At 51.4% G+C, this 24,801-nt stretch overlaps 1 pseudogene across 1 annotated transcript in view; it reads right to left on the bottom strand.

Annotated features, from left to right (window-relative positions):
* The window catches only part of LOC146799909 (uncharacterized), a 136,907-nt pseudogene extending 117,154 nt beyond the window's left edge, over positions 1-19,753 (bottom strand). The window contains exon 1 of the transcript XR_014967596.1: positions 19,417-19,753. The product of XR_014967596.1 is annotated as an uncharacterized LOC146799909 (transcript). The remainder of the gene's footprint in view (positions 1-19,416) is intronic.
* Positions 19,754-24,801: the final 5,048 nt, after the last annotated feature.

Raw genomic sequence — 24,801 nt, 5'->3', positions numbered from 1 at the left:
ACACAATTGCAAGGAACTCTTCAACATCGTCAAAGAGCTCTCCAACCCCAACGCCGGAAACAACGACATCACCCCATCGCAAGACCTCTGCAATTCCCTCGCCTCCTACTTCCACAACAAGATCGCGGACATACACAACAGCTTCAGCACTCAACCGACGCACGCCACAACCGAACCACCGCCCGCGCCTGGACTCCGATCAGCACCGAAGACACCATTCGCATGATGAACTCCATCCACTCCGGATCTCCGACCGACCCCTGCCCTCACCACGTCTTCAACAAGGCCGACGCGGTCATCGCACCCCACCTACGGGACATCATCAACACCTCCTTCGACACCGCCACCTTCCCGGAGAGCTGGAAGCACGCCGAACTCAGCGCCCTTCTAAAGAAACCTACAGCGGACCCCACCGTACTCAAGAATTACCGCCCCATCTCGCTCCTCCCGTTCCCAGCCAAAGTCATAGAGAAGACCGTCAACAAGCAGCTGGCCGCCTTCCTCGAGACGAATGGATCCCTCGACCCCTCCCAGTCTGGCTTCCGAGCCAACCACAGCACCGAAACCGCCCTCATCGCTGCCACCGATGACATCAGAGCCCTGATGGACAACGGAGAAACAGCAGCCCTCATCCTCCTAGACCTCTCCGCGGCATTCGACACTGTCTGCCACCGCACCCTAGTGCAGCGCCTCAGCAACGTCGGAATCCAGGAGAAGGCACTGGAATGGATCATCTCCTTCCTCGACGGAAGAACACAGAGAGTCCGTCTACCACCGTACAAGTCAGAGGCCACCGAAGTCATCTGCGGCGTCCCTCAAGGATCCTCGCTGAGCCCCACCCTCTTCAACGTCTACATGAGTCCCCTCGCGGCCATCGCACGCCAACACAACCTCAACATCATCTCCTACGCCGACGACACCCAGCTGATCCTCTCCCTGACCAACGACCCCGCCAGAGCCAACCTTCACGAAGGGATGAAAGACGTAGCCGAGTGGATGACGACCAGCCGCCTGAAACTGAACTCAGACAAGACGGAAGTCCTCATCCTGGGCTCCTCGCCCTCCGCCTGGGACGACTCCTGGTGGCCCCCCGCCCTGGGCTGCGCACCCAAACCGACAGACCACGCACGCAACCTGGGCTTCATCCTGGACTCCTCCCTCTCCATGACCAGACAAGTCAACGCCGTCTCCTCGTCATGCTTCTACATCCTGCGCATGCTTCGGAAGATCTTCCGGTGGATCCCCACCGAGACCAGGAAGACGGTCACCCAGGCCCTCGTCACCAGCCGACTGGACTACGGCAACGCCCTCTACGCCGGAACGACCGCCAAGCTCCAGAAGAGACTCCAGCGGATCCAGAACGCCTCAGCCAGACTCATCCTCGACATCCCACGTCACAGCCACATCTCCGGACATCTGAAAGACCTGCATTGGCTCCCCGTCTACAAAAGAATCACCTTCCGCCTCCTCACCCACGCACACAAAGCCCTACACGATCAAGGCCCGAGCTACCTCAACAACCGCATCAACTTCTACGCTCCCAAACGACATCTCCGATCAGCCAGCCACGCCCTCGCCGCCGTCCCCCGTATCCGAAGAACGACAACAGGAGGAAGATCCTTCTCCTACCTGGCCGCCAAGACTTGGAACTCCCTCCCGGCTGACCTGCGCCTGACCCAAGACCACCTCTCCTTCAGGAAGAAGCTCAAGACCTGGCTATTCGAGCAGTAGCGGCACTCCCCCCCCAGCGCCTTGAGACCCTCCGGGTAGGTAGCGCGCTATATAAATGTCTGTGATTGATTGACTGAATATGAGAGATGTGCTTGCACTGCAAGAATGCCAGATGTATTGGTCTGTATGAATAGCAATTTAAATAGGACTTACTAATTTCTTTAATTAATTCTTTTATAGCGCTCCTTATCCTAATGTAGCATGTCACAGCGATTTAATCACACGCACAGACTGTACAAAGACAATAAATCATACATGGGTGTAACTCAATGTCAAGGATGGCACATAAGACAATGATGATTTCAATGTGTAGGAGTTACACATTGGCTTTATTGGTAGGGATTTATATGTGGAGAGGATGTGGCCTAGCGGCTAGGGTGGTCAACCTTGAATCTGGGGAACCGGGTTCAAGTCTCAGCAACAACGCTCCACATCCTGTGATTCTGGGCAGATCACTCAATTTCCCAGTGCCTAACAAAAATGAATATACAGGCCTGTGTCAGGATTTAAAAAGTAACAGTGCTTGGGGTTGTCTGTACTAATAAGACATTATTTCTAACCCAAAAAAGTCTTTTTAGCAACCATATAACAACAACAGTTTGAGAGAAAAAAAAAGTTCTAAACCCTTGCAGTCTGCATGCAGTTTCTTGAGGCGAGTTCATAGCTCACTGTTCTATATTAGAAGGATTGTAATTTATGATCTGTAAGTAATAAAAGGCTCTCTATGTCAAAAGCAGTAACCCACTCAACTATATACCTAAAATAACAAGCATTTGCGAAGGAAATAGACCTCACCTGTGCAAGAGCTATTGGCTTGTTGTACACCATGTTGGCTGCTGTTAAGCATCGCTAAAAGTGAGTGGCATAAGTGGAGTGTCGTAAAGTAGAGTGTTGTGGAGTGAAGTAGAGAGTCGTGGAGTGGTGTAGAGAGGAGCCGAGTAGCATAGAGTGGAGTTAAGTGTCATGGAATGGCATATAGTGTTGTGGAGGTAAGAGTGTGTCGTAGAGTAGGAGGGTGTAGAGTGGAGCAGAGTTTTGGGGGGCGGTATAGAGTGTTCTGGAGTGGTGTGGCATATTGGGTGTTGTGTACAGTATAGTTGTGTAGAGTAGAGTGGCGTAGAGCAGAGTAGATTGGCGTAGAGTGGTGTGGCATAGAGTGGAGTAGAGTGTTTTGGAGTGGAGTGGCAGAGTGGTGGAGAGTAGTGTGTCGTGGAATAGAGTGGACTAAAGTGGAATGAAGCAGAGACAGTTGGGTAGAGCATCGTAGAGGAGTGTTGTAGAATGGCATAGAGTGTTGTAAAGTGGACTGTCAGAGTGGAGTAGAGTTTAATGGAGTGGAGCATCAGAGTGGCTTAGCATAGAGTGGCACAGAGTGTAGTGGTGCACAGCAAATTGGCATAGAGGGCAGTAGAGTGGCACACAGCTCAGTGGTGCAGAGTAGAGTGTCGTAAATTTCAGTAGTGGAGAATGCAGTGTTGCAGAGTAGAGTGGGGTGGAACGATGCAGTGGTGCGGGGTTGTATGCAGTGGTGTAGAGTGGAGTGATGCAGAGTAGAGTGTGGTGGCGCAGAGTGCAGTGGAATGGAGTGGTGTAGAATAGAGTGCAGTGGCGTGGATGCAGTGGCACAGAGTAGAGTTGCATAGAGCTCAGTGTCAGAGTGCCGTGCTGCAGAATAGACTGTCTTAGAGTGCAGTGGTGTATAGTAGATTGGCGGAGAGTGCTATGGTGTAGAATGAAGTCGTGTAGAGTAGTTTGAAGAAGAGAGCAGTGACGCAGAGTAGAACAGAGTAGCGTGGAGTGCAGTGATTTAGAGTACAATGGTGTAGAGCACAGTGGCACAGAGTTGTAGAGCACAGTGGCGTAGAGTGCAGTGGTGCATAGTAAAGTAGAGTGGGGTAGAGTGCATAGGCAGAGTAGAGAGATGCAGAGTAGAGAGGCGTGAAATGATGTAGAGTAGAGTGCAGTGACAGTGCGTAGTGGCGTACTGTGGAGTGCTGCAAAGCAGAGTGTAGTGGTGCAGAGTAGAGAGGCATGGGGTAAAATGGACTGTCATTACAAACAACACATCTTTAATTGAAATGCCATTACATTTGCAAAAACATACAGTTTTACTGATAAAATTATACAGCGCACAAACAATGTGTGGAGATATCATCACCTCGTGTATTGATGGTATTAAAATGTTTGTTTCCACCACACTTCAGAATTACAAGAATAACCCCCTGTAGCCAGCATGATGTCACCAAAATCCTCTCACTTTCAAGTAAGACAAAGAAAAGTAAACACCAAGCTACCCGGAAGACAAAGCCTGACATTTGCTGTTGAATGCACAGCAAGATTTAAATGCCTGTTTACAGAAAAAGAGCACTCAGAAGGATACTGTAAATAAGATTTGGGCAACCAAAACCCCCCGGAGCAGTCGGCCAATCATATTGTGTGCTTGAGGCCGGCGCGTGAGGGACGTCACATCCTACTGCCATAGCCGGTCCGGGAAGGTTGTAAACGAAAGTGCCAGCTGCCTAGTGTTTTGCGCGGCTCCGCAAATTTATTCAAATATGGCGCTTGCAGCGTTGCGCTGCCTGCAGCTCCGCACCGGCGCTGCCGTGCCCTATCACTCAGCCGTTTTACTTAACCCCCTCAATTCAACAAGGCCAGACCTGGGAGCCTGACTCGAGGAGTGAGCGACCCACCCAGGTAGCAGCGGCCGCCAGGAGAGAGTCTGCGTGTCACTGGACGGCCCAGCCCCGGGACTAACTGGCCTGCCAGCTAGGAGGGTGACTATAATTGAGGCGGCCAGCCGGCAAACCCAAATTACCGCGAGGCGCAGTGGCTTGCGGCCTAAGTAAGCCTGCAGCCACTGCCTTACAGAGAGACGGCGTCGCGTGTCAAGCATTTGTTAGAGCGCCACCCGCCACACTCCTCCGGACTTTATGACTACTGCCCAAGTAAGTGCCACCAGCCTGTGTGATTTACACAATGAATGGCAGCGCATGGTCAGGCAACTGCAGCCTGAAGTCAGTGCCGGCCTGTGTTAGTACTAAGGTCACAGGTGACACTGTGGGATTGTTTTGATTCCGAATATCCTACTGGCATGAGCCCCCAGTTGCTAATTATATATTTGTGCTCGATTTCTTGCAGTACACCAGACAGAATGCTTGTTGCTTGTGAACACTGCAAAGCACTTCAGTTTCACCCCACACTATTGCTTGCTTGATGGATGAAGTACCTATTAAACACTTCAGCTGTTGTCAGGGGAGAGGTGCTTGGAATTATGACTGGAGTACCCACGAAAGAGTCATCGTGCTGGTATAATGTGTGTCTGATGTGAAGTGCCCCGACACCCTACATTGGTATGAGCAGAACTATAAAGCAAATGAACTGTTTCTGAGAGAGGGACCGAAAGATGTTAGAGTGCTTTAGGAATTAAATAGATGATATTAGGCATATAAATTATTGATACTACACGATGGTGTTGGACCATATATGTTGGACAGGCCACACGAAGGGCTTGCTCCCTCCCCGCATGACAGGGCCCGAGCTCCGGCCCACCAGGCATAACCCACGAAAAGCACCCGTACCCCGTCTCCCGACGGATCTTCTGCCCTCGGACCTCTACTCATCACGGGGACCAGCCCCACCGGCTCCCCCGGCCGGTTCAAGCCGCCATCTTGGGCCCTGCACCACGAGGCCGCGTGGCCTCGCCCCGACCCTAACCCCGGGCCTGACCGGCCCCGACAGCCCGGCACCACCATCCACCCGGGAGGTGAGCGGACCACTTGGCAGGTCAATGGGAGGACGAAGTGTCAAGAGCTCTTCCCCCGCCAGGTGCCGATCGCCTCCAGCTCCCCCAGGCGCGGGCTCCACCCCCTGCTGGGTGTCTGGACACCTTCATCCCGGGCCCTCCGACCTCCAAGTGCGAGGGTCCGGACATCAAAGAGCGCCTGCCCTATAACTGGGGCAACTCCGGAGCAGGAAGGCAGTTGTATCCTGGAGTCGAGAGACACCGAGAGAACTCAGCCTTGACGGACTACTGGCGCTGCCGTAGCCCGCTCTTGTGAACCATCGTCCTGCCTGCTGGCGCTGCCGCGGCCTTCTACAACATCCATCCTCGTCGGGACCTGCTGGCGCTGCCGCGGCCCGTTGTAACGACCATCCTCACCGGGACCTGCTGGCGCTGCCGCGGACCGGACATCGACCATCTTTCCGGGACCTGCTGGTGCTGCCGCGGCCCGTTGTAACGACCATCCTCACCGGGACCTGCTGGCGCTGCCGCGGACCGTACATCGACCATCTTTCCGGGACCTGCTGGCGCTGCCGCGGCCCGCACCAACTAAGCTCGAGGATTGTGAGCTAATCATCATCTCATCCAAACTACCTGACTGGTAGACAGACTGTCCCGCTACCCCTTACCCTGCTTTGAGAGACTTGAATCGAGGGGACCCCTGAGTCCAGACCTCCTTGTACCATTCAACCGTACCTTAAGAAGTGCTTATAAAGAACACTGAACCTTATCCGTGTGTGGTATCTGTCTGTGGGGGGGGAAGTTACTTGTCTGTACGATCGCTGGAGACGGCTCTCCCCGGAGACCTCTCCTCCTGACCCCGGCCGACCCTCCCGGTCCGTCTATCCTTTCTAACATTGGTGGCCAGCGGCGCGATCCGAATCAACGCGTAATCGTACAGAGAGTAGCTCACCCCACGACAACAACACGATGTCAGCCAAAGATAGCAACTCCACCGAGAAATTCCAAATGGATAAATTAGAAGAATACAACCACCGCGAACTGAGACAATTCTGCATAGAACTTGGCATTGCTACCACCGGCCTGAGTACCAAAGATGATCTAAAGCACGCCCTAGAGTCGTGGACAGAAACTGGGGTCGCCGGACCCTCCGACCAAAGCAGCATCACACCAGAGGGGAACGCCACAGCTCCCGAGGAGCGGGGAACGGGCCTCTCGCAGGAGGAGATCCGAGAAAGAGAAAGAACCAGATTGCACGAGTTGGAAATGGCACGACTCAAGATGGATGGGGAACTCAAGTTAGCTGAACAGAAACTCAACCTCGAGCACATGCGGCTCCGAGATGAACGAGAAGAGAAGCAGAGACAGAGAGAGCTGGAGGAGAAAAAAATAACGCTCGAGCACGAGCGCAAACTGGCGGAAATAGAACTTCGGAAACAGAATAAAGAACTGGGGGTGCCTGAGCGACCACACACCCCGGGGCCAATCGAGAAAAAAGTCCACATCCCCAAGGATGTTGTCCGCGAGTATGTCCGAGAAGACGACATACAACAGTGGTTTAAAGCCTACGAGATCGCCATGACCTCCCACCGGATCGACCGGAGTGATTGGGGAGCCGGACTCTGGGGGAGGTTTATCAACGAGGGGCGCGATGCCCTACTGCAGCTCCCAGATCACCAAATGTCGTCCTACGACCACATGAAGGCTGCCCTCCTCACCCGCTACGGCCTCACACCCGAGATGTACCGCCAGAGGTTCAGGGATTGCACCCGGATCCCAGGTACAACTTGGGTAGAATACGTGAACTATTTCAGCCGTGCCTTCGAGGGTTGGATAAAGGGGAGCCAGGTCACCACCTACGAACAACTCTTTAACCTGATGGTATGGGAGCACCTGTCGAACAACTGCTTCGTCGAGCTCAGGCAGCACCTCCTCGACAGTAAGCTGACTGACCCCCGGCAGCTCGCCGCCGAAGCTGACCGATGGGAAAGCACCCGAGTGGGCCGGAGGGGGCCACACGAACAGAACAGAAACAACCAAGGCCAGCACCGTCCTCGGGGAGGAGGAGGGGGCCAGGGGCGAGGGAGAGACGCCTTGCCCGCAACACCCGTGGCCAGCACCCCGGCTCCAGCCGGTCGGGGCAACCCCCCGTGGCGTCCTGGGGTCCGAGCCAACGTCACGTGCCACCGATGCCAGCGAGTCGGCCACTACGCCAATGACCCGAGCTGCCCGCAGAACCAAACACCCAAGCCCCGCCAGGTAGCTGCCGCCGCCCTGGGGGAAGAGCGATCATTGGAGGAACCAGAGGAGTATGAGCCGGCCCAGCAAGAGTGGGAACCGGCCGCCATGGTCCTGGCGTGCTTAGGGGGAAGAGACATGGTCCCGCGGGCTCCCCTACCCGCTAACACCAGGAAATACGGTCAGTGGGTGACCATTAATGGACAGCGAGCCGAGGCCTTGCGTGACACAGGCGCCAGTGTGACGGCCGTCCGCTGTCACCTGGTGAAGCCCGAGCAGATCCTGCCGAACATTCTCTGCCCCGTCCGCTCGGCAGACAACTCTGAAAGTATGTGTCAAATGGCCTGCGTTCCATTCGAATGGGGAGGGGTCTCCGGCCTGTTGAAGGTGACGGTCCGGGACGATGCCCCCGTGGACTGCCTCCTGGGGAATGACCTCGAGAGTTCCCCGTGGGCCACCGTCGAAAGAAGAGAGCACCTGGGGATGCTGGGCCTCCCGGACTGGGCCTGCATAACCACCCGGTCCATGGCCGCCCGTGCCGTCCCTCGATCAGAAGAACCAGAATGGCCAGCCCCTCCGCCCCCAGTCGCCCCAGTAGAAGACAACGACGAGGCCAGCCTCCCAGACCCGACGGCCGAAGGGGACGCGCAACCCCAGGACCTTCCTGACCTGGCTCAGTGGCGTCAAGAGGGGGGGCCCACCCAAGCACAGTTCCGCCAGGAACAAAAGACCTGTCCCTCCCTCGAGGGACTCCGCCAACAAGCCAGCGCCCAGAACGCAGGGGACTCCACCGGAACTCACTGGGTCTATTGGGATAACGACCTGCTATACAGCGAGCAAAGTATCGCCGAGCTGGGGGCCGGTCGAGTACTGGTGGTACCTCTCCGCTTCAGAGACTTTCTGCTCAACCTGGCCCACGATGTCCCCCTGGCTGGACACCTGGGCCAAGATAAAACGTACAGCCGCCTAGTGACCCACTTTTTCTGGCCGAAGATGAGGAACGACGTCCTGAACCACTGCCGATCTTGCCCCACATGCCAAGCCAGCGGGAAGAGTGGTCGGAAGCTGAAAGCCCCTCTGCAACCCTTCCCTGTGGTCACCACCCCGTTCGAGAGGGTGGGGATAGACATCGTGGGGCCTCTGGACCCCCGCACGGCACAAGGACACAGGTTCATCTTAGTACTGGTGGACCATGCCACCCGCTACCCCGAGGCGGTGCCCCTACGGACCGTGACGGCTCCGGTGGTTGGCCGGGCCCTAATGGGGATCTTCTCCCGGGTAGGCTTCCCCCGAGAAGTCGTCAGCGACCGAGGCACGAACTTTATATCCAAATACATGAAGTCCCTCTGGCAACAATGCGGGGTCACCTACAGATTCACGACCCCCTATCACCCACAAGGGAACGGACTAGTGGAGCGTTTTAACCGCACCCTCAAGGGGATGATTGGGGGATTGGAAGAGCCCCTCCGTCGCCAGTGGGATGTACTACTCCCGTGCCTCCTCTTCGCCTACCGCGAAGTTCCCCAGAAGTCCCTCGGTTTTAGCCCTTTCGAACTCCTGTACGGGCACCCTGTGCGAGGGCCCCTCAGCCTAGTAAAAGAAGGTTGGGAGATGGCCCCCCTAAAGACCCCTCCAGACGTCTTCAAATGCCTCCTGGCCCTACGCAATCAGACCCGGCGCTTCAGAGAGATGGCCAAGGCGAACCTCGAGGCCAGCCAGGAGGACATGAAGAAGTGGTATGATCACAATGCCTCCTCCGTTGAGTTCGAGCCTGGACAACAAGTATGGGTGATGTCCCCCACCGAACCATGTGCCTTGCAAGATAAGTGGACGGGGCCCTTCAAAGTGGTCGAGCGCAAAAGCCCCGTCACTTACCTCATCGACCTGGGGACCTCCCGGAACCCCCTTCGGGTCCTCCACACCAACCGACTCAAACCACACTTTGTGCGCTCAGAACTCAGCCTCCTGATGGCTACGGACAGTGGGGCAGAGGAAGACTCCGAACCCCTCCCGGATCTTCTGAAGACTCAGGAGAATGACGGCTCCGTGGACGGGGTCCGGCTCTCTGACGCCCTCACTTCGGAGCAACGCCAGGGCTGCCGGAACCTCCTGCTGCAGTTCGCTACCCTGTTCTCCCTCACCCCCGGGGTCACCCCTTGGTGTTTGCACGACGTGGACACCGGGGACAGTCCCCCTGTCCGACACCGGGCCTACCGCGTACCAGATCGGGTACGGGCCTGCATACAGGAGGAGGTGGCCAAGATGCTCACAATCGGGGTCATCGAGCCCTCAGACAGTCCCTGGGCCAGTCCGGTTGTATTGGTCCCCAAAGCCGCTGCCCCCGGCACCGCACCTGAACTGAGATTCTGCGTCGACTACCGGGGCTTGAACGCTGTCACCCGGACCGACGCTCATCCGATCCCCCGAGCAGACGAGCTGATCGACCGGCTGGGGGCCGCCCGCTACCTCAGTATCTTCGACCTAACAGCGGGCTACTGGCAGATCGGCCTCACACCCAGGGCTCAGGAACGGTCAGCCTTCTCTACCCCCGATGGCCACTACCAATTCAAGGTCATGCCCTTCGGCATGAAGAATGCCCCCGCCACGTTTCAACGCCTCGTGAACCAGGTCTTGGCGGGGCTCGAAGAGTTCAGCGCTGCCTACCTGGACGATATCGCTGTATACAGCCACCACTGGCCCGACCACCTCCGTCACCTCCAAGAGGTCCTACAGGCCCTCCAGCGGGCCGGCCTCACAATTAAGGCCGGCAAGTGCCAAATTGGCCAAGGGTCTGTGACCTACCTTGGGCACAGGGGTGGGGAAATCATATCGCCCGACGCCCGAGCCATGTTGATTTTTACCACGGGCAAGAAGATTTAATGTCTATTTTGTCCGATGGACAAGTAGACATTAAACCGCATGCATAATACAGGTCGGAGCACTCTGGGACTTGCAGCCAATCAGAAAGGCTGCCAGAGAGCCGGAGACACTTTTGAAGCCTGTGATTGGCTAGCAGCCCAGGACTGGGCTCTCGCCAGTGATTGGCTGGGGGACTGGAAAGTCAGTCTCAATAAGCGGTAGTCTCGCTTTCTCAAGCTTAATGGGGTGGACATGCAGAACCACGAGGAAGCTGTCTCAATTTTAACACGAGGGTAGCAGAAATATTTTGGTGCTGGTGGCGCGACCTGAGACAGAGGTGAGGAGAAAGAGTGTAATTAATGTTACCCAGTTAATGCCAAGTGAGCTTGCGGCACCAGGGGGCGGGGCGTAGGAGTACAGTTAACTTTATTCTCTCTGCTCGCGAAGGAAAAAAAATGCAAAGATCCTGCTGAGAGCTCAACGGATTGCAGTGAAAATAACAGTATTATTCTAGTGCTCAGTTCAGAATCCAGGAGAGAAAACCGAGCGCGCTAACTTGGGGTTTGGAGCTGACTGTTCTGTAAGTGGAGCTCTGCTATGCAACGGCTCATATTATACTAAATGTGGCGTTAAGGAATTGTACCGGGTTGAAAACATTTCAAATTCCCGTGATCAGTATCTCAGCTAAACCACACGGTAGCATTATAGCAAATGAGCAATATGTTTGTTTTACCCTGTATTGCCCATTACAGCTGGTGGATTTGAAAAGTGATGGGACGGCTTTCTTTCTCTCTCTTCTGCTTTTTACTCTCTTAATCTGCTCCCCCTGTCTGTCTCTCTTCCTCTTTGCGTTAGCCCTTCTCCCTTCTCTTTCCCTCTGCTTCTCCCTCTCTCTGCCCCCTTTATTGCTTTGCCCCCTCTCTTCTCCTTTTCACTAGCTCTCTCTTTATCTGCTGTCCCTGTCTGCTCTCTCTCTTCCTCTTCTCTCTCCATCTTCCCTCTCCCTCCCTCGCATTCACTTCCTTCCCGTACCGCCCCAGCCGGAGTGCTGTGCCTCCTCGCGGGTCGCCTCGGAGCCCTCCTTGCCCCACGGTAATCCACAAACAGTTTGGCCTCGGATGCCTCATTCTGCAGCCGTTTAATGAAAACGATGATTGCAGGGTGAAGAAAAACAGGCCGGCTCCATTACACACCAGAACTGGATGGCGATTGGGGCAAGAGAAGCAAACAGATGAAGACAGCTTCCCTCCAATGCCCCCTAGAACTGAATAGATTGGTCTCCCGGAGCCAGTTCCTCGTACTCGCTGTGGATTTGGAAGGAGCACTGGATCCCACCTCCGAACGGGTAATTGACCAGGGTGCCCTCAAGGCTCAGACATAGCCTCGGACTCTCAAAATACTATTGTTGTTTCCTGCCCTGAAGGAAGAGCTGCTGGACTTCCAACTGAGGAGAGGAATAGCCCTAAACTTGAGGAGAAAAAGCCAGACAACTCACAGAAGACCTGGCTGTGTGCACCATAAAGGTAAAGAATGAGGAATAAGGAGCTGTCAGCAAGTAAATATTAAACTACCAAGAACCTACAACAACAAAAAAAAGTGATGGGGCGGATGGTTGATTTATATTAATTTCCTTTAGGGACAGAAGCTGCTATCTGTTACCTGCAAAGTGCGTGATCGAATTAGTCTACTTTTTGCCCGTATGAGAATTAAGGTGGTGAACAGTGAGCCGCTGTGTGCTGTTACATATAATATATGTAAAGACGAAAAGATGTTGAAATTCCAGGGTCCCGAATCAATAGTGTGTGTGTGCCTCACATTGCACACACTGTGACATGAGTAACACTATTCGTCTCATTCACTCTCCCTCGCCTTATTTTTCTCTCACGGGCCAATGTTTCATGCTTTCTTTCCTGCTATGTTTTGGAACATGTGTCTGTTTAACTATCTTTTGAAAAACTGCTTGGCTCGTGAGGATCGTGAGTGCTGCCTGCAGCCACGTGCTGCAAGCGCATCGGCCCTGTCTCTTCCTCCCCAAATCCCCCTCCTATGATCTAACCCACTGGGGTCGGAGCAGGGGAACTGCAGGGGTCTTTTTACCTTGTATGTGGTAGCAGGTGCAAAAGCCTACCAAACTACCATACTCCTATCTGGCACGTAGGTTACAAACCAATCACTGCAGCATACTCTCGACCTCCTTAGCTGTCCTCTTACAGGGAATGGAGGCTGTAATCTGAAAGTGTCATAGTTTGCCTGTGATGTGATCTATTTAGACAAAGAGCCCTCAATGCTTGGGTACGTTGGAGGTACATTAAGAATGTTTAGACTGTTGTTCCCCCCCCTATTGCTGCCCCTCAACCTCATTCCCAGCCCAAAATCCCTCTCGATGCCTTCACACGCCCATCCACATTATTTTTCATTCTGAGTACAGAAATGATTTTCAGGAGATCTCAGGGTCATAAGCCCACATTGACACTGGTTCAGTGTCACTACTAGGTGGAATCAATTCCTCCAGGACAGGCCCCTGCGGATAAAGAGCTGTGTCATTGCCCCTTTCACCTGCGGTGACCAGAACCTCCTTCAGCAGAGACCCTGTGTACAGGCATCTCACAGCCTCCACCTCTACCCCAAATAATCCAGGGCTGGCCCGGCTCTTTTGACAGTTGGTGGAGTTGAGTGTCCTGCAAGATGGATGCTTGTGGCTAGCATCAGAACTCTGCAGCAAAACCTGCACAGTCACCGTTCCATAGAGATGCATGTGCTGTCTGCACATGTGGGTGCCAGTGCCTAGGACGGTCTGTCAGAGAGATTTCTGCCTGTTGTACTAAATGTTAATGGGTTGGTCAGTGCATGAACTAATAGAGGTTTCATAATATCCCACTGATTAACGTAACTTTCATTTCAACTAAAGCTGTCCATTATACATGTAGTTACCTGAAGGTGAAAGACCACAAAAAGTTAGAAAATATTTGTTTTTTTTAGCCACTACTTTGACCCCCCCCCCCAGACTCTCTAACCCTGCCTCCCCCTTTTCATGCAGCATCACAGTTCCCATACTTTTTTTTTTAATGCACTTCAACCACTGAGCAGACAGCTCGCAGGCTGTGCCTGATACCACTGCTGCACTCACACTGCCCTCTGAATACAGTATTCAGGACTTGCTGCCATGGGGTTTGGAGAGCAGGGCAGGAGAAGAGGTAGGCGGAGGGCCTCCTGTCATAGACTCCAGACTGAAAGAAGGGAGCAACGAGTCCCCTTATTTTAAAGAGAGAGTGGGACTGCCCCACCATTTTACCAACCACCATCCCTATGCCCTTCACACACACATACCCACCCAGCTCCCAACTCCCCAGTTACAGCCAGAGCTGCCGACTTTGAACCTTGGGGACCAGGTTCAAGTCTCAGCATTGCTAAACATCCTGTGATTCTGGGCAGATCACTTAATCTGCTCTGGCCTAAACAAAAATGCTCATGACCTTTTGTAATGTAACTGGTGCTCATGAAAAGCACTCCAATACCTTTGCAAAAATTAAATGCCCACACCAGGCTCACATGACAAGCATGGTGCTTTCCTTTCACAGATGAAGCAGATTCTGAAGCTTTCCCAGTTTTAAAGGTGAAAGGAAAGAATCCTGAACTCGGACTTTATACCACATGCAGTGCAAGAGCCTAAGTGTTTACGCCTGTGTCCTGGCTTGATAACCTAACGTGCATTTTTAAAGCACATGTTCACCCAGAAGGGTATCTTGGCGCTGAATAACATTTGTTTATTGTTACCCAACTCAATGTTACTAATTTTATCGACCTCAGAAGGATGAAAGGCTAAGTGGAGCCAGCAGGATTTGAACCTGTGACCATAAGGTCAAACACAGAGCCTTACAGTGGACACATTAGTCCACTAAGCCACCAGCCCTGATGTGTCATGAGAGGAAAGTAAAATAAAGTAGTGGCGCTTTGGGTGTTTGTTCAGTTATTATTGGATCTAAATCTGCTGAAGAATAAACAAACTTCATTCACCAGATACCATTTGACTATCCAAGAGGTCAGGACAAAGTTTCCAACTCTACTGTGACTGAGCCTGGGCATCCTTGCTAGGTGTGACATGACATTTTGAGTGGTTGCAGTTACTCACTAGCCCCTGTCTCAATGATGCTCAGCTCTGCACTTCTAGATTTACTGTCTTTTCAAACTAACACTCCTTCCCTTCTCTGTGAGACCAACGCTTGCTTTCCAGCTGTGTGAGTATAAAGATATCACTGCTGCTACATGTCCTACAGATCTGAGAGACAAACTTGAACATCAGTTGGTGAGCTGCACTTTTTCATGTTAGGGTAGCTTACTCAGCTGCTGCCATTACTATATGCAAGAGAGAACCCTGTACTGCTACTGCCAGTGCTGCATATGCTCTTTGTGTGGGAGAAGAATGTAGAGATGTAGCGGTGAGTGCACAATAATATAAACACACCACACCTGACCAGAAGTGTAAAATAAGAGATTGATTTAACTGCCTATATTACTGCCTCTTGTGTATTTGTACTTAAGTATCCTGCCTCAGTGAGCCGCAGCACATCTGCTACTTGATTTTGCTGCCCCATGAACCGTTCATAAGCTCTGCCAAGAAGTGCAGCTATTCCCATTCACAAGTTTATCAGAGCATCACATCTGAGTATTTTTGAAGCTGGACAGCTATGAGTTCGCCCTATGATGGAGAACACCCTTTTATCCTATAGGTTCATATTTCGACAAAGTCTTGTCTGTGCCAAAAACACTTCCAGAAATGTAGTAAATTATAAGTCTGCACTCTGCCTTTAGGTACTATTTGTCTTAATATGAAAGTGTTACATGCAAATTAGTTGATAATTGGGTGCAGTGCACACTGACACATCTGCACGCATGCTGTACAGCCACCCTACAACAGTTGCATTTAAGAGTGCATGACCATGCATTGTATAATTGGACTTGCACTTGAAATATATATTGCAAAGTATGTTGCACTGCAGGTTCTCTTTGTGCAGACCTCCCTTAGTAATTTATGGAATAGGCGGGGCAAGCAGTTACCTTCCCAGGACAAGTAGATTGGTGAAACATTTTGTCCCTTGGCCAAGTAGATTTTGGAAAAATTTCCACACCCCTGTTGGGCACCAAGTGGGAAGCGGGCTGGTGGCCCCGCTACAACTTAAGATTGCTGCCATTCAGTCCTGGCAGCCCCCCGTCACCCAGACCGAGGTCCGAGCCTTCTTGGGGCTCACCGGCTACTACCGGCGGTTCGTGAAGGACTACGGCAGCATCGTGGGGCCCCTCACGGGTCTCACGTCCAAGAACCAGCCGAAGCGGATTAACTGGACCCCCGATTGTCAAGCGGCCTTCGAGAAGCTGAAGGCCGCTCTATGCACCGCCCCTGTGCTCCAGGCCCCCGATTACAGTCGGGAATTCATGGTACAGACGACGCCTCCGACCACGGCATCGGAGCCGTCCTTTCTCAGTTAAACCCCGAAGGTCATGACCAGCCGGTGGCCTTCATCAGTCGACGTCTCCTGGCCCGAGAACAACGCTGGAGCACCATCGAGAGGGAGGCCTTCGCAGTGGTGTGGGCCCTCAAAAAGCTCCGGCCCTATCTCTTCGGTACCCACTTCCGGGTACAAACCGACCATCGACCCCTGCAGTGGCTGATGCAGATGCGGGGGGAGAACCCAAAACTCTTGCGCTGGTCCATTTCCCTGCAGGGAATGGACTTCACTGTGGAGCACCGACCAGGCCAAGACCACGCCAACGCGGATGGCCTGTCCCGCTTTTTCCGCCTCGACGAAGAGAGTCCCCAAGGAGATGGGTGACTCTCCCCGCCTTCAGCTGGGGGGGGACGCATGTTGGACAGGCCACACGAAGGGCTTGCTCCCTCCCCGCACGACAGGGCCCGAGCTCCGGCCCACCAGGCATAACCCACGAAAAGCACCCGTACCCCGTCTCCCGACGGATCTTCTGCCCTCGGACCTCTACTCATCACGGGGACCAGCCCCACCGGCTCCCCCGGCCGGTTCAAGCCGCCATCTTGGGCCCTGCACCACGAGGCCGCGTGGCCTCGCCCCGACCCTAACCCCGGGCCTGACCGGCCCCGACAGCCCGGCACCACCATCCACCCGGGAGGTGAGCGGACCACTTGGCAGGTCAATGGGAGGACGAAGTGTCAAGAGCTCTTCCCCCGCCAGGTGCCGATCGCCTCCAGCTCCCCCAGGCGCGGGCTCCACCCCCTGCTGGGTGTCTGGACACCTTCATCCCGGGCCCTCCGACCTCCAAGTGCGAGGGTCCGGACATCAAAGAGCGCCTGCCCTATAACTGGGGCAACTCCGGAGCAGGAAGGCAGTTGTATCCTGGAGTCGAGAGACACCGAGAGAACTCAGCCTTGACGGACTACTGGCGCTGCCGTAGCCCGCTCTTGTGAACCATCGTCCTGCCTGCTGGCGCTGCCGCGGCCTTCTACAACATCCATCCTCGTCGGGACCTGCTGGCGCTGCCGCGGCCCGTTGTAACGACCATCCTCACCGGGACCTGCTGGCGCTGCCGCGGACCGTACATCGACCATCTTTCCGGGACCTGCTGGCGCTGCCGCGGCCCGCACCAACTAAGCTCGAGGATTGTGAGCTAATCATCATCTCATCCAAACTACCTGACTGGTAGACAGACTGTCCCGCTACCCCTTACCCTGCTTTGAGAGACTTGAATCGAGGGGACCCCTGAGTCCAGACCTCCTTGTACCATTCAACCGTACCTTAAGAAGTGCTTATAAAGAACACTGAACCTTATCCGTGTGTGGTATCTGTCTGTGGGGGGGAAGTTACTTGTCTGTACGATCGCTGGAGACGGCTCTCCCCGGAGACCTCTCCTCCTGACCCCGGCCGACCCTCCCGGTCCGTCTATCCTTTCTAACAATATATGATAGACAAAGAGCATTACAGTAGAAATTACAGCAGTCACCAATATGGAGTAACAACAAAGCCATAGGTCAATTGCAGTAGTTTTAAGATCTTCTTAGAGTTCACCGTTGCTCAAATGTGTGTAATTTCTGATATTTATATATGCTTCCCTCGTCTTCATTGCTTGATTTTGCTTGCGCGAAAGTGTCACTCATAGTCATTGAAATGTCACTCCTAATTACACTGAAATCTGATAATGTCACACTTAAGCAATCTGGAACCTTGGCAGCTATGTTAAGACTGAATTTCATCAGCATGATGAGGTTACTCCTGCAGCACCTCTCTTGCGGAAATCAAAGACTGAAAAACAGGCAAGCCGCTAGGGGAGATGCGCAGTGGCCGTCCTATTATTGTTTGCCTGCCCCATGATGCGCTGGGGGAAGGTGAGGCAGCCAGGAGCTTATTAAGAGCAAACATTTATGGGGAAACAATACAGACCTGAAATAAGAAGGGCTGAGCCCAACACCCTAATGCAGAAGCTACCACAGTATTTTTGGCCGATGCAAAACAGTTTGTGAGCACCCATGCTGCAGATGATGAAAGGTTGTACCCTCCCCAAGGATAGCATCCTTTCATGACTGGGCACTTCCTATGCTCACATCCAACAGAGACCAAGCCAAAACGTTTAGGCATCCACTTGCATGTATAGCACATCTTTTCTCATACTTTGCCCGTACACTGATGCTCAGCTAAATATTTGCTCTGACATAGATTGGTCAGTCTTTGCCATAAAGGCACAATGCCAAAACAGTTACAACATAGACAACACTTGTCTCACACAGATTGTACCATCCAGGGCATTAGTGTCCCACTACCCACTCAGTTTCACTTCTAAATCAGGAATAGGTGCAGCGGCAAACATAGAAATATATAAGTCTGAACCTCGGTGTTTTAAAACACTCCCCATCCATAGTAGCTTGTCCACCCATATCGCACCCACAGAAAAGTGTACTGTGCTCTTTTAACATGTGCCTTACACCTTGTCAGGGCTATCAAGCGCTATATATGTGAACATAGAACCCCGCCCTGGGACAGATACGGTCTTGCCCTGCCTGCACCTCGTGCTCCCCACCGCAGCAGGGGAGTTTCTGTGCACAGTCCGGGTGAGTGTAGAAGAGATAGCAACAACTGGAGTAGAAGGGAAGCCCATGCAGCTCTTCAGACTACAGCAGCCGTTTCCATCCACCGCGAAGAGAGATGATGCCCTCACTATCTGCTCCGCAGGCACCTCCTCTGTGAGTCCATGCTGAGAGGGAGGGTTTCTCTGGGCCGAGGTGTGAGGCAAAGAGAGGGACAGGAGATATGGGACAGGGAGAGGTGAGACGGGGAGAGGAGAGGCTGCCGAGGAGAGGTGGGACTGGGAGAGGCTGCACAGGAGGGGTCGGAGGGGGAGAGGCTGCACAGGAGGGGTCGGAGGGGGGGGGGAGGCTGCACAGGAGGGGTGAGAGACTGCACAGGAGGGGTGGGGCTTCGAGAGGCTGAAAAGGAGAAGTGGGGGGGGAGAAGAGGCTGCACAGGAGAGGTGGGAAGGGCAGAGGCTGCACAGGAGGGGTGGGAGGGGGAGAGGTTGCACAGGAGGGGTGGGAGGGGTTGCACAGGAGGGGTGGGAGGGGCTGCACAGGAGGGGTGGGAGGGGCTGCACAGGAGGGGTGGGAGGGGCTGCGAGAGGTGGCAGGGGGAGAGGCTGAACAGGAGTGGTGGCAGGGGGAGAGGCTGCAGAGGAGAAGTGGGAAGGAGAGAGGCTGCACAGGAGAGGGGAGAGGAGGAGAGGTGGGAAGAGGTGAAGAGGGCCGCAGGCGGGGAGAGGCCATAACTTGAAGTGGGGGAGTGGGGAGTTAAGGTTGTCGAGAAGCGGGGAGAGGTGGACAGGAAGACTCCTACCTGCGCATACACCTGCTCAGAGCCCTCTCTCCCTCGGCCTGGGACGGTGACGATGACAATCTGAGGCCGGGGGTGATGTCTGAGATCCGAAGATGAAGGTCACCGCACAGACAGAGGATCCTTTCAACCCTACAGCTGCTGAAGTCGGAGGGAGAGGCCGGAAGTGACTGCATTCACTGCTGGTGCTGTCTCTGCCCTTGACAACCGGAAAAGGAAATCACGTGCCTGCCGGTCTGGAGCTGAGAGTAACTGAAAGAGAACGGACTAAGCAGTAACACAGACTGCAGTGACTCTGACCAGGTCTCGAGGCTGAAACCAGCTGCGGCCGAAGGAAGAGAAGAAACCGAAACCCGAATGGAAAGGATGTTGGGGGGTCGAATTTAACACCGTCCCAGCACTCGAAAATGTGACATAATTTATTGGAATTGGTCCAGAAATAATATGAAAAAGCCATGCGTCAAAAACATATAGGCTGGGCGAGAAGTGTAAAGTTTCTTTATTTTGTAAATATTTGTGTATTTGAGTTTAAGGAAAAACGTATACATGCATTACCACGCCGTAAACCGTAGGATTATAATAGGTCAGAGGTCTGTAGGACATAGATAGCTCAGCTGGTATCAATCCATACATTATGACATGGTATAGCATATGTAACGTTCTCCCCAGCCCAGTAGCATGCAAATGACCATGCCACACATGGGGATCTGTAGTGCACGTCCTTTTTCTACAGAGTGCCACTAACTGCACGCACTGTGTCATAAACTATTATTACCCAGACACACCCAAGTGACTGCGTAAGGATGAGACGTCAGAAGGTTTAGCAGTAAGTAGGTTTATTACTCTACAGGACAACACACTCAACCGGAGGCTAAGTGCAACACCTAACATATGACGATACTTCCAACTGTCACCTTAGAACGTCCAGCTGTCAACATTCCAGCTGGTGGCTGCCGCGCGCAGGAGGGAGGGGCGCGCGGTGGAAGGAGCCAAGCAAGATGCAAATGAACTAAGCAATCAACATAACACATCTCCTCCTCTAGAAAAGAGAAGAACTAAGTAAGGAAGGAAAACATCAATAACAGATGTAGAACACGTAAGACTATTCACAAATAAAATCCTTATATTTGCTGGGTTTAACCACGCTGCGCCCACATCTACTTGTGGTGGCCTCCTCTTCCAAATTGTTCTTCTCCCACCCCGGTTCTTGATTTGGGTCCTGCCTGTCACTTGACCCCATGGAACCTCTAGTGGTACTGGTCATTGGAACACACCTTTCTCCACCAGGCTCAACAACCTCCAGTTCCCCCTCCATCTCGTTATCACTACCATGTCCAATGGATGCCTCAGATTCGCTTGTACTCAGTTCTCTGTTAACTCCTACGGTTTAGATAACTTCACTTCTCTGACTGTCTCCACTGTTTTGTCTCACATGTTGTTGTAACATGTGATCTCCATCTTCTTCCGAATCTGTTGAATCTAGTTCTATCCGACCCAGCTTGTCATGCCCTATACTATCCTCATCCGTTCTCTTTTGTTTATGTCCCGATGTGTCTCTTTGTTCACTCTCCTTTCTTTTACAAACAGACAATGCGGAGGCATGCCATACTTTTCCATCACTAAGAAGTGCTGAATTGCAAAACACTTTTTCCACTAATAACGGATTCGAGAACCTATTTTGTCCTTTAACAACATTACCACTTCTCCTTACTCTCACTTTATCCCCTTCTTCCAGGTTGATGTCCTTGCATTTATATTTGCTGTCAAATTTTCCTTTACTCTGGTCTTTCGCCTCTTGTATCCTCTTGTATCCTCTTTCTCACTTTTTCTACAGACCATTCTGATTTCCTTGCGCTTTTGAGCCACCCGATATTATCCTTAGATATGGGAGTTCTTCCTCTCATAATCTCAAACGGGCTTACCATGGTTTTTTCTCCTGGAGTTATCCTGTAACCCCATACCATTTTGTCCAATTCTTTTCTCCAGCACTTTCTATTGTTGTTTGCCAACTGGATGATGCCTTTTATCACCCTATTAAACCTCTCTACGGCTCCATTGCCAGCTGGGTGGTAGATGCTTGTAGTTTTGTGTTTAATGCCTTTCCTGTCTATAAACTTTTTGAAAATGTCAGATGTGAACTGACTTCCGTTATCACTGACAATAGTTTTTGGTATGCCTTCTCTATTAAATATTCTGTCCAAAAATGTGACAATGTCAGAAGCATCCACCTTCCTACAAACCTTAATTTCCGGCCATTTAGAGAAGTGATCAACTAAGACCATTACATACATCTGTTCCTCCAGCCATCTTACCGGACCCATAATATCCACTCCAACTCTCTCCCACGCCATGTTAGGACACTCTAACGGTTGGAGTGGAGGTCTTAGGGTAGTTTGGGTTTTATCTGAATTCTCACATGGTATACAGTTTCTCACCGCTCTCTCAATTTGAATGTCGCACCCAGGCCACCAATACCAGCTCTTTATTCTTTGTTTTGTTTTATTTATGCCTAGATGACCCTCATGGCATATGTCAATAAGTCTCTCTCTTAAAGTAGTAGGGGGTATCACTTTACCCTGTCTTAAAATCAAATCATTTTCCACAGATAGCTCATTCCTTAATTCCTAGAAGGCTCGCAATTCCTTCCTCATGACCCCTTTCTTGGGCCATCCTACTACGATGAGTCTTCTAACCTCACCTAAGGTTCCATCTTTTCCATATTCTTCCTTCCATGCTTCCATAGTTATACTTGGAAACTCTTCATTTACGCTTGCGACACATGGTTCTTCCTCCTTCACTGCTTTTTCCACATTCTGCAAGGGTAACCTACTAAGAAAATCTGCAACAACGTTCTTAGTTCCCGGCAAGTATTGCACTTCGTAGTTGTAATCCAATAGTTTTATAGACAATCTTGCCAACCTAGGTGACGCATTGAATAATCCCTTCACAGTGAGTACTTTTGTCAATGGTTTGTGGTCACTACGTAAAATGATTCTTTTCCCCCATATGTACTGTCTGTAATGTTCCAGTCCCCACGCACATGCTAGTGCCTCACGCTCTATGACGGAGTACTTTTCTTCCGTTGGCGTCAAAGATCGGGAGGCAAAAGCGATAGTGACTTCTTTTCCATCGCACTCCACTTGGGTAAGGACCGCCCCAATACCCTTGCCACTTGCATCGGTGGTGACTACACATGTTAGATCGTTGTCAAAACCTTTAAGGGGTGGTGCGTCACAGATCTCTTTTTTTAGGTTTTTGAAACTGTCTTCACAGTCTTGTGACCACTCGAATTTGTTCTTATTCTTTAGAAGGGTTCTAATACAGTAAGTTTTCATTGAAAAGTTTTTTACAAACTTGGAATAGTATTCCACCAGACCCAAAAACGCTCTGAGTTCCTCCTTATTCTGTGGCACTGGAGCGTCTTTGATGGCCTTAATCAACTCCTTCTTGGGTTTTACACCATCCTTAGTGATTTCATGTCCTAGGTAAGTGACGGAATCATTGCTGAACCTGCACTTTTTGTATTCTGCCGTCAACCCACCTTTCTCCAAAGTTTTTAGTACCTGTACCAGCCGTTTGTCGTGCTCCGTTTGGTCTTTTCCCATTATGAGAATGTCATCTTGGAAGATGAGTAAGTTCTTTATTCCCTTGAATATCTCATGCATCAGTCTTTGGAACAGTGCTGCTGCAGATGCTAGTCCGAAAGGTACCCTTTTAAACCTGAAGCACCCAAAGGGTGTAACAAAGGTGGTAAGGTGTCTGCTCTCGGGATGTAGTGGTACCTGGTGGTATGCAGCAGCTAAGTCAATTGTAGAAAATACAGTCATATCCTTAGTAAGAGACAACATCTCATTTATTCTTGGCAAAGGGAATTGGTCGATTAGAATGTTTTTATAGAGGTCGCGCAAATCTATGCATAATCTCAACTTTCCGTTGGCCCTCCTTGCGACCACCAGAGGTGCGACCCACTCTGACGATTCTGTTGTTTCAATTATTTCTGCATCAAGTAGCTTATTTATTTCGGATTTCACTTCCTCCCTTAGAGACAACGGAATTTGTCTCACCTTATGTAAACAAGGTACTGCACCCTCCTTGAGCTTGATTACGTGTTGATACCCTTTAAGTTGACCTATTTTTCCATTAAAAACTTTTGGAAACTTGTTAACCAAATCACAGTCCTCCTGTTGTGTCACCAGGACAGGTTCAACACTGTTAGGGTTGAGAGTTATTCCGAGTTTGCCTTGGTCCTTCCAACCAAGTACTGATGGGCCAGTGACAGCTACATACAATTTGCTGCTAGTTTCCCTTTCCTTGAATGTGAATTTTAGTTCCTTGAACCCCATTAGTTCAATTGGTTCGCCCGTGAATGTCTTGAGTGTGATATCCGGTTTCTCTAATTGTCTTCCCACCTTGCCTCTGAATTTCTCTTTCCAAACTTCACGGTTAACTATTGTGCATGGTGAACCGGAGTCAGCTACAATATTAATACTCACGCCTCCAATTTCCACCAAGCACGTGGGTTTTTTCTTCCTGCACTTCTCCTCATCCTCCTTAGTAGTCTCCTCATTTATATCTAGCATACATAAGTTGTACACTGATTCGTCCGAGGATTCTTGCTCGGACTCTCCCTCTTCTTCGTCTTCTACGAATTTCACTTTCTCTTTAACTTTTCTTTTGCATGCTCTCTGGAAATGGCCAATGATTCCACACTGGGTACATTTATTGTTCCTTGCTGGACATTTCCAATCATTTGCCAAATGTTTTCCGCTACCACATCGGTAACACCTCAACTGTTCATATTGACCTGCATTACCTTTAAATTTAGGTGTATCCTTCACTTTGTTCTTCGAATATGTCTTGCTCCCACTTATCTTTGCCACTACACTTGTTTCTTCAGATTTATTTTTCCCTTAGTTGATTACCACCTTTGCACATCTACCTGTCAACTCTGCTTTTTTTACAATTTCTATAACTTGTTGAAGTGGTTTTTCTCCTTTAGCCCATAATGCATCTTGTATGTTCGAATTTGCGGCACACATCACAATCTGATCTCTAATTAAATCATCATGCATATTTTCAAACTTGCATGAAAGTGCCAAGTTCTTAAGCGCCGACACATAATCATCAATACTTTCTTCTTTTCCTTGTTTCCTTCTGTAGAACTTATATCTGTGTACCGCAACACATACTGTTGGTTTATAGTATCCATCTAGGTCCTCCATTGCCTCATCGTAAACTTTTCTCTCACCTCCTGCTCTTACTTTCTTAGTAATATTGTTATACACTGTCAAACCTCCTGCACCCAAAAAATTTAACAATTTTTTTTTCTTTTCCTCCTGTTTGAGTGGTTCATCCTCTTTGTCAAATGTGGAAATGTAATTGCAAAAA

Source organism: Triturus cristatus, chromosome 8 (genome assembly GCF_964204655.1).
Source record: "Triturus cristatus chromosome 8, aTriCri1.1, whole genome shotgun sequence".
NCBI classification, from domain to species: Eukaryota; Metazoa; Chordata; class Amphibia; order Caudata; family Salamandridae; genus Triturus; species Triturus cristatus.
Note: the sequence above shows the minus strand (reverse complement) of the source record. Positions and strands in the feature narration are given on the sequence as shown.